Source organism: Ambystoma mexicanum, chromosome 5q, assembly GCF_040938575.1.
Source record: "Ambystoma mexicanum isolate Mex_15411 chromosome 5q, UKY_AmexF1_1, whole genome shotgun sequence".
Classification (NCBI taxonomy): domain Eukaryota; kingdom Metazoa; phylum Chordata; class Amphibia; order Caudata; family Ambystomatidae; genus Ambystoma; species Ambystoma mexicanum.
In genome coordinates this window covers 1,191,149,942-1,191,163,160 of record NC_090933.1, presented here as the reverse complement: position 1 = coordinate 1,191,163,160, position 13,219 = coordinate 1,191,149,942, and the positions used below count along the sequence as shown (strand labels likewise).

At 42.1% G+C, this 13,219-nt stretch overlaps 1 protein-coding gene across 2 annotated transcripts in view; it reads left to right on the top strand.

Annotated features, from left to right (window-relative positions):
- The window catches only part of TRAPPC9 (trafficking protein particle complex subunit 9), a 3,490,818-nt gene that overhangs the window by 1,271,515 nt on the left and 2,206,084 nt on the right, over positions 1-13,219 (top strand). The window lies entirely within an intron of this gene.

Genomic DNA, 13,219 nt, shown 5'->3' with positions numbered 1-13,219 from the left:
TCCCCCCAGGAACCAGTCTGCTTTCGGTTCTGTACCACCAATATCCGTGTCATTCTTCCCCTATAGACACCAATGCTATTATCTAGGATGTGATCATACAACGAATCCTTGTGGCTCCCTGCGTTTCTATGTTCTACTTCATTTAACAAGGACGGAAGTCTTTATCGCTCCATTTACAATGAACCATGCTGCTAAGAAATGTAAATTGAATATCCCAGTGCCATGATTCAATAATTTGCTCAATTGGCTGTGGCTGGATAGGTCAATAAAAGGATATCAAATAGTAATAAAAAAAGCATGCCCAATTGATTTAACTATGAGACAAGTCATTTGTTGTCAATTCTTTGCACAATAAAATTCATTTTCATTTTCCCCACCCTCTTGATTTGGCCTTTGACGGTTGCATATTTGCAGCATGGTAATGCATACATTGCTGCAAAATAAGAATTCTGTTTAGCCATTTTAACTATCTTTATCTTTTGTATTAGTTGTTTATCTGGATGAGAATAGATGCCCATGTTAATATTATTGTTGCATTCCCACCTCGATGAGCTATGATTATTGACCTTGCTCCTCCCAAGCCTTACCCATTTATTGTTCGGCCATTACCACCCCAAAAAACAGGTGCACAATGAATACTGGCGTGTATATAGTTAACATCCCACACTAACACTAGCTGTGGGGGTGTCTTTCGGTAGATGAAGACCATGCTCCTTTAGAAGATGGGCCAATCATTTTGATTGAACCTTACTTACAGGTGTGTTAAGTCAGGCATAGGCGACGCACCAGAGGACAAGGTTCAACTTGGAGGATTATTAAAAGAAAAATAATGCCTTTTCTATTCCTACAAACTAAGATGTTGATGATGTTCCCTAAGCTTCAAAAGAAAACCATGAATCAGTTCTCTTCAGGATGTCTCCCAAAAGTTCTGTCCTCTGTCCACCCCTACTCTATCCTATTCTCTTCCTACCACTAATAACCTAAATAACCCAAACTCTGCCTAAGTAAGTTGGCACCAACTATACTTGGCTCTTGGTGCCTGGTCTCTGATAACACCCCACCCCTCATGCAATTGTGTATATGGTTCTTTCTCTTTTCCTCAGACCCCAGCCTTTTGATAAAATTCAAAATTCCCAAGGTTTGGCTCCCGCTACGAGTGTTTTGTTTCTCAAACCTATTCATTGTTTGGAGGAACAATGATTCACAGTTCCTATTGTTCTCTGTGGGTGTTAAGCAGCTTGCCTATTTCCTATTTGTTTTTTAAGCCTCTACGGATTAAGTCCTTCAGCCAGGCGTTGGCTGTCTGGCCCTTCAGGCCTTCTCAATAGCTATGGCGTTTAAATCCTCATGAGGTGTTTAGTGGTTCAGCCCCTCGTGGGCTATTCAGCCTCTCAAGTTGTACGTTTATCTGGTATCCATATGTCGGAAAAAAACTTTGAATGACAAATATGTCGAAAACATTTTACAGACTTTTTTTTTTTAGAATGTATTCTTTTTTTATTTACATTTTTTTTATTTTTTTTGGTTTTGCGAATACAAAAAAAGGGTTAAAGAAAAATGGAGGTTGAGGGGAACCCCCACCCCCATTTCAAACAAAAAAGACATTCCAAATTTTTTTTTTGGGTAACATTTTTTTGACATTTTGGCATTCGAAATAATGTTATTCGAAATACTCACTACAAACAATGTTTCTCTGCTTGTAATCACTCCTTCATGGGGTATTTTCTGGGTTAGCCTCTCATGGGCTGCTTGGACTCCCAGGCCTTATGCTTATCTCGTTGTTTTCCCCCCACCTTGCAGCGCTTTCTGGGAGTCAACCCCTCACGGGCTATTAGGCCATCCAGCTCTTATGCTTCTCTGGTTATGTTCACCCCATTGTGGGGTATTCTCAGGGTTTGCTCCTTGTGGGCTGTTCTGGCATCTCACCACCCTCCTCCCGCATCTTTCGTTCAGCCATGTCCCTGTGCTCCTGCAGCGTGGCTCATCAGCGAAGGAGTTTCTCTTTTTCTTTCGGTATAAACGCCTTCTTGGACTTACCAGCTTTCCGTGCACTCTGGTTTTCCTTTGCCTACCACATTCTCTGCGTGGTCCTGTCTCCAGGCGCCTTCCACTATTTTCTCACACAGGTTTCTCTCGCTCACCCGCAGGCTGATTCTCTCTGCTCTTTGGTCTTTTATCTTTCTCCCTGAAACGAGACGAGAGAATCTATTGGTTCCCCTCTTCAGGCAAGTACGACAATAGGTCAGAAACCAAACCACAAACCTTTTAAAGGGCCCTGCACATTACTGCCCTGTTCATTTCCCATACAGCCAACACACACTTGTGGTTCTGTGTTACAGGGAGATGGAGTGAAACCCTTGCTTGGGGCGGGTGGTGTTTCCTTGTCCCCCAAGGGAGGGATTCATCACACAAGGCACAGGTGCTCAGGCTGTACTAAATGTTAGTCCTTTGTTTGACCCAGCTGGTGGAGGTGAGCTTGAGCATGCTACAAATTCACTGATAGTAGTCTCCAAAATATGTGTGAGTGTAGTTGGATGAATTCAGTTAGTTACTGTCAAGCACCTTCTTGGAGTACATATTCTTTCGGTTCTATGTCATTTTATCGAGAGTCGTTATTTCAATGGGTTTTTTACAAATATTTTTTAATGAAAAAAACGAATCGAAATTGATAATTAAAAATTATTTTTGGGGTGCTGCCCTGCAAGCCCCCTCCCATTATTGTTCTTTAACTATTCCCGAGCCCCCACCACTTGTAAACAATTTCCCAACCCCCCTACATTTTACGATGGTTTTTTCATTAAAAATATTCTTTAAAAAACCCATCGAAATAACGACCGTCAGTGAAAGGACGTTGTACCATTCTTTCCTTCTATTCGAGGACCATTTAAGAAATGGTGGATTACATTAGAGGCTAAAATATTGCACCAATTAGAAATTGTATATTTGTACTAGCTGGGCTAAAACACATTCAATCTTCCTATTGTGTTAAATCTCTTTGCTGGCTAGAAGCTATCCCAGAAGTCCAACTAAAGGGCACAAGGGTCTGCTGGCCAATCATCTCCAGAGCTCGCAAACTAAAATATCCTAAGCCACCTTCCCATGTACTATCTTATAAATCGGGTTGAATCTCTCAGCTGAATTAACTAATATTCCAAAAAGGAGTATGACTGGGGATGGATAGTTGAGACCTGATGAGATAAACAGGCTAGGGAGTCCAGAAGCACACAAAGCAGTGCTATTGGCCCGATTGGGTGCAGAAACCTAAATCCCAATATTTTCAAGAAAAGGAGATTGGTGGTCGCAATTATAACCACACTGAAGAAATGTTGATGAGAATGTATTTGATTATACATATCTGGATGTGAAAACCATTGTGGCCTGACCTCCAGAGAAGGACAAATCCATTCCCAATAGTTCTGCAACCCCAAAGCACCTTGGTGTTGTAGCGTTCCGCGTCGGGGAAATCGACAACCCTTCTTGAGTGTCCTCCCTTTCAGGCAGGAGTCACGGGTCGTCGAACGTCCGACGGAGAACAGGTTGAGCTACGACGGTGAAGTGGCCGCGTCGTTCCTAGCGGTGCTCGTTGACGGGGAAGCGTAAACGTCCTGCAAGGAAGAGGCGTGCAGGGCACCTCGGTATCGATAGTTCTGGACCGCAAAGAGTTGAAGAACTATGTGTCATGATGCCCGCTCCCGGGGAGCCGGTTCAAGCCCAGTCCCCAAGGAAGGACCCAGCAACCCCATATAGGGGCCCTTTGGACAGTGTCCTGGCGCCTATGGCACCAGGCTCATTATGGGAGTGCTTGGGTGCACTTACCTGATGCAGACCATGCTGCAGGATCCCGGCCTCCTTGAGGCCTGAAAGGAACTACTTTACCTGTGGGACTAATTTACCATCCGGGCGTGGTCGGGGAAGGATACATACCTGATTGGAGGAAGGATACATACCTGGAACTTCTTCCAAGGCTATTTAAACCCCACCCGAACAGCCACACGTGCTTCGCGTTGTTCTGCATCTAGCAGCTGGACGCTCACCGTGTTTGCTCCTGCATCCTGACTTCTGCCACGCCTGCCAGCATCCTGGATCACCTGCAAAGGAAGAGAAGAAGAGAACAGAAGAAGGAAAAGTCCTTACCTGCTAAATCCACATCCCGGAGACATCTCGCCGACAATCCTGAAAAGGAAGACTTTTATTTAAAAGCTCATCGCGTCGATCGCTGCAGCGTCGCATTCCACTCACCTTTACAGGGCGCCTCCATGTTCAGCAGCGATCATCCGGATTTGCAGTCACGCCCCAGCGCCTAGGGAGAAAAAGGCAAGAACAAAAGGTGAGAGAGAGAAGGGAATAAGGAAAGCTAAATCTCCATGTTAAGACTTACCTGTTGATTCATTCCCTCTTCATTTCGGGTCCGCGCCGCATCCTGGCATTTCCGGACCCCGGCCCCTAAGGGGAAAAAAGGACATCAGCGTTAATGAGCGAATGAAAAGACATTACCAAAAAACGCTCATTAAAGACTTACCTGATTTCTACAAGGATTTCACCTCTCATCTCGGGTCGGTGCCTGTTCCCCGGCATTCCGTACCCCGGCCCCTATGGGGAAAAAGACACTAGCATTAGTACATTAATGCATGGACACAAGGGGAACCTCTTATCAAAGAACTTACCTGGAAGCCAAGCAAGTTTGGTTCTCACCAATCCGAAAATCCAGTGAAGTAACCCTAAGGTGAGACGCTACGGGGAATCACAGAAGGGTTTCGAGGAGGGTGAGAGGGGAAAGTGGGAGGCCGATTGCATTACCCCGCAGACAGTTAATCCCCTATTTTCGCCTACAGAAGGATACTTCTGCGAGCCAGACAAGCCAGATTTGGGGGCCCGGTCCAGTCCGTCTTCCGAACCCTGCGCATCACCTTAGAAGAGGTCACAGCAGCGTGAACCAGGGCAGCGCCTCCGTGGGAGTCAGGTCAGCGTTACACTGTGGCCCAGCAAGGGCGTTGAGTCGTCAGCGTCTCTGTGGTCTGTGGGTGGCGGGAAACCCACCGGTGGATGCTCCTCTGCGTTTCGACGGTCAGGCATTCTCCAGCAGGATACAGCGGCGACGATGCGGACGAGAGTGTCCTTGGATCAATGAAGTTCTTGGGCAACGGGAGCACGGCGGCTCCAGTCGGCGACGGCGTTCGACGACAGTGACGGACAACAGTCCAGGCGCTTCTCCTTGGAATTCCGCAGCAGTCCCCGTATCGGGTCGGCAGCCTGTCGAAGGTCTGTCTACCAAGGAGCTTAGGCAAAGATCAGCTGTGCACGATGGTCCCTCGTAGCTCGGGAAAGGGCGCCTTACCAGGTCCTCTCTGGGTCAGTCCTTGAAGCACAGCAGCTTTCCGATTGCGAAGGAGAGCAACAGCAATTCTTCTCGTCCAGCAGGGCTCAAGGATAAGCTTCACTCCAGTTACTTGTCGTAGTGGACTTCAGCTTCTGAACACGATTCCTAGCAGTGAGAGGTCCCCAAATATACTGTTGATCTCCCATTCATTCCACTGGGTCATACTCAAGCATCCAATCATGGCTACGGGCATTCATGCACGCAGGCAGTCTATCAGGCACACAAGGTATTCAGGCCATTCACTTCTCTCCAGACACAACAAGTTATGTGTATTGGGACAAGTACCGAGCCATTCAACACTCCAAGCTGCATTCATACCGGTTTCGGGCAGGGCTGTCTCAACCATTGTGTCAACCACCAGATACTAGACAGCCACAACATAGAATGTATATTGTCACACGCTCCATTCACCCAGGTCCCACCCACAGGCGTACCCACAACATACAGTCGTTGAGAAGGCTCCAGCCAGTCTGGTCGGTACTTCCCCAAACTACCATATACGAAACTTCCACCCAACAGCCAGTAGGGGGAAGGGACAGAGGCAGGGCTTCCCGGGACTTCGGGAAGATCAGGGTAACAGGTGAGGGAAGGCAAGAGGCCCTGGGGGCCATTTTGTCTCCATTGGAAATCTACCGATTCCAATGACAGGGCCTGGGCATCCCAAAATGGAGGACGCTCAGGGCAACAGTCATTTCAGCACGAAGCTGCCACCAGCCCATACCCTGCTCTGTGGGTCACACACAGGTGCCCAAAAACACACACTAGGGGCACAGGGTTGTACCCCTACCCATGGGTGCCATAAGTGAACCCCACGGGTCCGTTCAACAAACCAAAGGGGAGAGAGCTGCACCGCCAGGAGTCCCACGTGAACTCCTGCACGGAAAAGACAGAACACACGATAAAAACAGTAAAGGACAAGGATACAGAGGCCCTGTCCCTCCGATGCATTTCCAGCATCACAGGTCAGATTCACGAGTTACTTCACTGTGCAGTTACTAGTGTTGACCATTGCTACTAAACAAATATTCTTTAAAATTGACTCAAACAATTAGTCACAAAAGGAATGATTTGCCATTTACAATAGTGGGCCGCTTTTTCATTGTTGCCCAAACCACATTTATGTCCCAATCCAAACCGGCCATAAACCACTAAAGAAATGTGGCTTGGCCATGAGTGGAAAGCACATAAAATCCCACAACGTTGTTTGCAGTTCTCAAAGGGGAGTTTATTTGCATGTAGCACAACAAACACATTGTTTCCAAATTCAAATGGATGAAGGGATTGGATGGTTTTGTCCTTGGGAAACTCATTTTCTCTCCCAGGGTTGATGTCAAATTCTAAGATGAATACTCCCTCTGCTAGCTCTGGTGTCATATATTCCAAGCCCCCAGCAAAGAACAGTTCACAATGGGTTGTGTCTCGTTCCTCTGTTGTTTCTAATCTACATAGATTACGTCATAAATCATCTTAGATCAAAATGCTTGGACCAGCCAAAGCTTTAACTTTTCCTTTACATACATTTCTCCTTTATACACTTTTTGTACAAGAGATAGGGCAGGCATTAGGTTTTGTTAGCATAGGCCATTTTGATTTGACAGAATCCACTAGGACTGTTTTATTTTATCGTGTGATGGTCGAGACGACTCCCATTTTAGTTATATGGCATACTTGGAGTTTTTCCAACCTCCAAAACCTCAATAAAGTTTTTTACAAATTGTACCTATTGTGTAAGTGTCATGCTTGTGATACCATGTCTCGCCTGCAGTACCTAATGTGTTTGCATACACCTGCAGGCTCAGAAATCTCCTGTCTTTCTTTTCACATTGTGTACATTTGCAAATTCTTGTATGTCCGGATTGCACCCCAGTTTGCAAATTTTTGTGTTTGTCTAATTCAGCATAAAATTGTAGCCAATTCGTCTTGTTATTGCACACTTGGTACATTTTGAGGGTTAACTATTGTGTCTGCCTTATCATTTTATACCATAATATCATTTGCTGCAGTGCTTCATCAACACAGTAACATGACATCTAACTGCCCTGTTATTTGCAGGCCTGTATAGGATAGAGCTGAACTACTGAGACTTGATTAATAGCTTATTTTGCAATATGTGTAAAGACTTGGTGCTTTTAATACCTTGTGTTTAAAATGTCTGCTGTATTGATAGAACTGTCTATTCTGTAAATCATGTCACATTTTATATTGTCAAATGTTTCATGAGTGTTATGTATTTAGTGGCAAATGACGAAAGTCGAATAAAAGTTTAATGATGGTGATATTGAAAAGTATTGCCCACAGTCAAGGGGCGTCTATAAAGCTGTAGAGTAACAGCAAGTACCTGTGAATATCGATCTGAATGAAAACTGTGGTATTGAAAATATTTTTTTTTTCTTTTTTTCTTTTCAAATCTCTTTATTAGCATGTCGTTAAAGTAAATCACAGAATAGTCAAATACAGAAAGGAATAGTTAACCAGAGAACACAAATCAAAACCTCATAATGAAATAACATATCAATAAGCAAACAACATAATCAAATAATCCCCCCGACATACCAAGAAACTTCATTTATGTAAACAATAAAAGAGCAAAATACAACAGTTAATTAAAGTAATCCAACATAGAACACACACACACACACACACACACACACACACACACACACCCCCCTCCCAAAAGGTAAAAAAAAGAACACCCCCCTTTTATTAGTTATTTGTCTTCCTTTTTCACTTTATACCCCATTTTCTTTTTCCTTCCATACCCCCTACCTCTGTATCATCTCTACCCACAACTCATACAAATCTATAGCCTACATAGTTAATCATACAAGGCATTGAATGGACCCCAAATGAGACTGTATACCTCTTTGTCTTTCGCTCTAAAGGAAAGCTTTTCAAAATGTGATAAGGTACGCAAATCAACTAACCAATCCTCCACTGTAGGCTTCTTCCTAGTTTTCCAAACCCGAAGGATCAGTCTAATGGCCACCAATAAAGCCTTATTTATCCAACCACCATATTTCAAACGGCTACACCTACCTCAATGTAAAAATAAGATGATGTTCCCACCCAATCTCTGTAAAACTATATCTAAAATTAAATCAATCCTATCAATCACATCAACCTAGAAATCTCAAACTCTAGAGCAATCCCAGAGAAGGTGTACAAGGGTACCAACTTCTTTCCACATCCCCAAGATAGATTATCAGCTTGTAGCCCTAGTTTAAACATTTTAACTGGTGGCCAGTACACCTTACCCACCACTTTCTGCCTAATGAGACGCAAGTTCAAATCCGTACCCACATTGGCACTTACCCTAAGAATATCCTTCCATTCCCTGTCTGTAAAATATATATTTAGATCATCTGACCACACCAATCTCAACTTATCCCATGCCTCAACATGTTTATTTTCCAATTGCATAACATTAATAAATGTACTTACTGAAAACTCTTGGCCTGTAAGCAATTGACACAGTGCAGGTTTGGTTTCTAATAAAACACCAATCATTCTTTGCCTAAGACAAATCAGGGAGCTCAGGTCGTCATATGTTTGTCTCTCTCGTTCATGCAACCCATATTTCCTCTGTATGTCTTCAAATGTCAAAAGATGATCACCATCTAAAATAACACCTACTGTTAAAATCCCCTTCCGAACCCAAGTCTGCCAAATCAAACATCTGTTGTTCAATTGTAAGACCTTATTATGCGAAAGAGAAGCATCTTTCCTAAAACCATATGACTGGCCATTCTCTCCAAACCACCCCCGCAAGGTTTGCCTGGTTGCCACTATAGACTTCAACTTCAATCTATTAACCGACATATTGCCCATAGTATAAAGGCTATCTAAATGATAAGGACTGCAAATCCCTCTCTCCATGCGCAGCCAGATAGCACCTGCGAAGTCATCAGTTGTATAATAATAAGTCCCCTTCTTAAGCAGAAACGCCTTACAGTATTTATACAAGTCAGGATATCCAAAACCACCTTCATCCACACTTTGCATCAACATAAATCTAGGGTTCCGCGGTCTTTTACCCAACCCCCACAAGAAACATTGAAACAGTTTCTCAATCTGCAAAATCTGTTTTTTGGAAATTAAGAACGGAATTGACTGAAATATATATATATATATATATATATAACACTTTTGGCAATAAAATCATCTTTATCGCATTTATCTTAGCCCATAATGACAAATGAAGTCTCTCCTATCGTCTTATTGGATACACAATTTTATCTACGAGTTTATCAATATTAAATTGCATAATTTTCCTCAAATCACCAATGATATATATACCAAGATACTTAACACAAACAGGGGACCATTTGCAATTCCATACCTTCAAAATATCCTTACTACATTCATTAGACAATGGGAATATCTCAGTCTTGTCCCAGTTTATCTTATGACCTGAAATATCGCCCACTTCCTCAAACATCTGTTTCAGAACCAATCCACACTGTTCAGGATTAGACAGCAGGACCACCATATCATCAGCATAAGATAAAACCTTAACTTCCACACCCCCAACACATAAACCTCTGATATCTCCACATTGTCTAATATAAGCCACCAACGGTTCAAGTGCTAAATCAAACAAATAAGGCGATAGAGGGCACCCTTGCCTCGTGCCCTTAGACAAAGAAAAAGACTCCGATATTAAAGCATTTATAGTCACCCTCGCCCTAACCTCATAATGAATACACCTAATCATTTTCATAAAGGTCAGTCCAAATCCCAAGTGTAATCCAAAATCTCCAATTAACTCTATCAAATGCTTTCTGTGCATCAAAAAACCCAATCAGCCCTTTTGATTTTTTATTATGATGCATTCCAATGACATCCAATATAGTCCTGATGTTATCATATCCATACCTACCTGGGATAAAACCCACTTGAGACTCATCCACCAGATCACCCATATTAACCATAAGCCTATTCGCCCAAATTTTAGTAAATATCTTAAAATCCACATTCAACAGTGAGATAGGTCTATAATTACTGCACTTCCTGTGATCCTGATCAGGCTTAGGAATGACAGTAATCATTGCATCTGTCATTGAATCACATATCGACCCTGACTCCAAAAATTCATTAAAAAGGACACATAAAATAGGTGATAATTGCTCAACAAATCTTTTATAAAATTCTGAAACAATCCCATCCGGCCCCGGCGATTTTCCATCTTTCAATTGCAATATTGCAGCAGTAACCTCAGACACATCTATGGCAGACTCCAGAACCAATTTTTTATCATCCCGAAGTCTCAAGAGGCGTACCTTATCAAAAAAAGACTGCAAGTCAGTTTCAGTAGGACGTAAATGCTCCTCATACAACCCTTCATAAAATAGTCTAAACCCCCTACAAATATCTTCACTTCTATGAAATACCTCACCTCTATCATTTTCAATAGACGAAATACACTTGTCCACCATAAGACCATTAAGTTTATTTGCCAGAAGCGTACCATTTTTGTCCCCAAATTCCCAAAAGCTTTGTTTCGTATAAAATAAACTCTTCCCTGCTTGTGAATGCAAAAGCCTCTTTAATTCCTCTTCCAAATTATTCAATTTATGTTTCATGCAATCCATCCCTGTTTGCGCACAATTCCTTTGTAAATCCACTATCTCCTTCTCTAACCTCTCAATTTTTATTTTGTTTCTCTTTTTAGCATAGGAAGTTCTACCAATCAATTCGCCCCGTAAAACCGCTTTAAAGCAATCCCAGACAATTTTAATGCCAAAGTACTTTCATCAAAGTATTTCTGAATAAATGTATCTAATCCCACGTTAACTAGAGGGTCATTAAGTGAATTGGCTTGCATTCTCCATCTCCTATTCTTTTTATGAATACCATGTAAATTGATTTTCAGATCTATAAGCGCATGATCAGAAATACACCTCTCCTCAGTACTAGAACTAAACGTCTGATCAACTATCTTATCACTAATAAAAAAAAAATCAATCCGAGAGTAAGAATTATGGACCGGCAAATAAAACAAATAATCCCTATCTCTTAGGTGATGAACTCTCCAAATATCTACCAGATTATACTTAAAAGCAAACTGTTTTAATTCCGCACTTAAGTTCCCATTATTATACCTAGAATCGGATCTTCTGTCCAGTTCACTATCCATCACCAAGTTAAAATCACCACCTAAAATAATTGCCTCACCCTCCATCTCCCCCAAAAGATCATCCAACTTCCTGAAAAAACCCATATCCGGGGCACATGGAGCATACACTGTCCCCACAGTAAGTTTCTTCCCGTTATGTAATATATCAATTAGAAGAATACGACCCTCGTGATCCTTTACTGTTTTCTCAATTTTAACAGACAGTCCCTTCCTAAACAAAATATTAAACCCCCTAGATTTGGTATCGTAATAGTTCGATACCACCTGTGGGTAATTACGAGTAGACAAATAATCCCCAATGTGTTCACTCAAATGAGTCTCCTGAAGAAACACAACATCTCCTTTACTCCTCCATACCTGTGCCAAAACCTTCCTTCTTTTAAATACACATTCAATACCCTTAACATTCCATGAAACAAAGATTAAAGGATCAATAATTCACCACTAGAATTATCTGCATTTCACACAATCACAATCCCATCCATTGACACAGACCTGTCTCATTAATTCCAAACTTGGAAGAAAAATGGGAATCTCCAACCTAAGAACTAAAAAGGAAAAAGAAACATTTGTGACAAAAAAAGAAAACCCCACCCCAGAACACACAAAAGACAACAAAAGACACACAAAACACACATATATACTAGTACCAGAAGCCCAACCACCATCAGGCTTATAATAAGTAAAATGATATACACACCAATATCTATTCAGAACTATACTTACCAGGCATCCCAGGCCAACATCTACAACCTATGTATAAATCTCCTATCCTACTTTAAATCATAACACACCAAGAGTACTTCAATAGAATAATAACTAAAGCCGCAGAACCCACTCCCATAAAGTATAAGACCAATCATCCAACAACTTCTTGAACCTTGATCGACAAATCCCATAATTCCCCCATCCCAAAAACCCCTCTTTAAGTCATACCAATAAATGTAAAAAAACATAAATACCATCATTATCCATCAGTATCACACCTGTCCTACAGAAAACACACCCACAGACTACGCATCCAACTGCACCCAAGTACCATAGAACTGGCTAACATTATCAAAATCACATCCAACCGTCCAACATATACCTTCCCTCACCAACCAATTCTAGTCCAAGAAATTAACCGTCCATAACAATCTACCACACAAAGACACCCCCATTCCCAGACACACCCATTAAACAACCATTGCCCCATCCAATTCCTAGTATAATTACAAAACCAGATCCCCAGGGCACATAGCATTCACCAACACCAAGACAACTAGATCAAAGTATATTACAAAAAGCAAGCACCTCACAAAAGCTCCCATCGAGCGAACACAAATACTAAGTAACACCATACATCCAAATCATTTGTTGCAATCCCTCACAGAAATAAAGAGAACCTTCCCCCACACACAACCATCTATCAATATCAGACAGTATAACAAGACAGTATAACAAGAAGCCAACAACCAATGCAAGGATGGCAAGCGAATACAACCTACAGTGCATCTTACTGCTAATAAACATACATCCTAACATCATAACAAAAGCAGACCAGTCTAGAGCCGACCCTACATGTCAAACTGACCAAAAAGGGGAGGAAAAGAAAACGCCAATATTCAAATTGGCCAAGGAAACATGTAATCGCTGATCAGAGAAAGCATATATTGAATTCAAAGAACAAGTGAACAGTTTAATTACGATATCTATCAAAAGCA